Source organism: Trichechus manatus, unplaced genomic scaffold (assembly GCF_000243295.1).
Source record: "Trichechus manatus latirostris isolate Lorelei unplaced genomic scaffold, TriManLat1.0 scaffold00044, whole genome shotgun sequence".
Classification (NCBI taxonomy): Eukaryota; Metazoa; Chordata; class Mammalia; order Sirenia; family Trichechidae; genus Trichechus; species Trichechus manatus.
Window position 1 is genome coordinate 2,663,248 of NW_004443980.1, and position 2,243 is coordinate 2,665,490.

Consider the following 2,243-nt stretch of genomic DNA (forward strand, 5'->3'; position numbering starts at 1 on the left):
CTGGGTTGAGAAGCTTCTAGACCAGGGGAAGATCGATGACAAGGACGTTCCTTCAGAGCAGGTAGAGAAAGCCTTCTCCTGGAGCTGGCACCCTAAATTCGGACTTCTAGCCTACTAGACTGTGAGAGAATAAATTTCTGTTTGTGAAAGCCATGCACTTGTGGTATTTCTATTATAGCTGCACTAGATAACCAAGACATCCATATGTAAAAAAATGAAACAGGACCCAAACCTCACACCATACACAAAAACTAACTCAAAATGGGTCAAAGACATAAATATAAAACCTAAAACAATAAAGATCATGGAAGAAAAAATAGGGACAACACTAGGGGTATTAACACATGGCATAAATACAATACAAACAATAACTAACAATTCACAAATGCCAGAAGAGAAACTAGATAAATGGAAGCTCCTAAAAATTAAACACGCTCATCAAAAGACTTCACCAAAAGAGTAAAAAGACAACCTACAGACTGCAAACAAATTTTTGGCTCTAAAATCTATAGAATACTTTAACACCTCAACCTTTAAATCCAGAACTGAGCCTATCCCCTGAGATCACCTTTTAGCAAAATAGCAGAGTAGCACACAAAATAAAGGATATTACCCATAAGATCAGTGCTCTATTAAAAAGAAACAATCCAATTAAAAAATGGGCCAAGGGGGAGAGAAGTGGATTCAAGATGGCAGTTAGGGTGGTGAAGCAGCAGCAGTGGCAGCTGGCGTGAGTGCCCAACTCTGCTGTGCCAGACAAGGTCCTGGGGTGATGACACGTGCTTGGGTCATATCATGCTCCTCAAGCCGGGGGGCTTGTCGGCCCTCACGTTCTGCCAGTTCCTAGTGGTTTCTTAGAAAAATGATTGTTTCTCGGACTTGAACTCACAGCCCAGTGAGGACTTCTTTATTGATAATGTCAAGTTCAGGTTATCCTCCCAACCAAGGAGCATTCACACAGAACAAAGTCGTTATCCTCCCCACTCTGTCCATTACACCTTTCCCAGCTCTCATCACCAGTAGGAATTTGCAGTCCTTAATTATCGTTCTTTTCATCTTGAAGTTAGTCAGGCATCACAGCTCTTGCAGCAGCAGTAACAACAACAGCTTCATAGAAGACCTTCCTTGTTTTCAGAATTTTACCCAGGTTCTGACAGGCCTCAAGAAAGGAGAACTTGATATGAACAGTTTCACCCAGGCTCATCCCAGGTGGATCATGGTTCACTGGAGACTAAGCGCCCACATCTGGAACAGGTTTCTGATTCCCATTTTCAGCATGTCAGTGCTGCCATCTTACCTATAGTGCACACACTGCCTGAAAGACTGAGGTCTTCTGCAGATGTTAAGAAGGATCCAGCATTTGGAGGCAAACATGAAGCTCCATCCTCTCCACTTTCTGGGCAACCATGTGGAGATGATCAAAATGCTTCACCTTCCAAACTTTCAAAGGAAGTGCTAATACAGAGTATGGATCGTGTAGATTGAGAAATTGCAAAAGTAGAGCAGCAGATCCTCAAACTGAAAAACAAGCAAGTTCCTTACTTTCATCCATTCATTTCCACTCCTGAATTGTCTGATTGTATGATTATAGATAGCAAAATTTGTTTATCCATATGGTAGCATATATCAGCACTTCTTTTCTCTTTATGGATGAATGATATTCTACTGTGTGTATATACCACATTTTGCTTGTCCATTCGTCTTTTGATGGACACTTGGGTTTCTGTCTTTCGACTATTGTAAACAATGCTGCAATTAACATCGGTGTACAAGTATCTGTTTGAGTCCCTTCCTTTAAGTAGTTGTGTATATACCTAGGAGTGGATTTGCTGTATCGTGTGGTAGTTCTGTGTTCACTTTTTTGAGTCACCCAGAATGTTTTCTACAGTGGTTGCACCATTTTATATTCTTACCAGAAATGGACGAGGGTTTCATTTTTCCACGTCCTTTTCAACACTTGTTATTTTTTGTTTTTCTGAGAATAGCCATCCTAGTGGGTGTGAGGCGGTATCTGATTGTGGTTTGGGTTTGCATTTCTCTAATGACTGATGATGAGCATCTTTTCATGTGCTTATCAACCATTTGTTTATCTTCTTTGGAGAAATGTTTGTTCAACTCTTTTGCCCATTTTTTTATTGGGTTGTTTGTCTTTTTGTTTTTGAGTTATAGTTTTTTATGTATTCTGGATATTGAACCCTTATCAGATATTTTTCCCAAATATTTTTTCCCATTCTGTAGCTTGT

At 40.1% G+C, this 2,243-nt stretch overlaps 1 pseudogene; it reads left to right on the top strand.

Moving 5' to 3' along the window:
- The first annotated feature begins 916 nt into the window (after window positions 1-916).
- LOC101347753 (nuclear receptor corepressor 1 pseudogene) lies at window positions 917-1,620 on the top strand (annotated as a pseudogene).
- The last annotated feature ends 623 nt before the right edge of the window (window positions 1,621-2,243 follow it).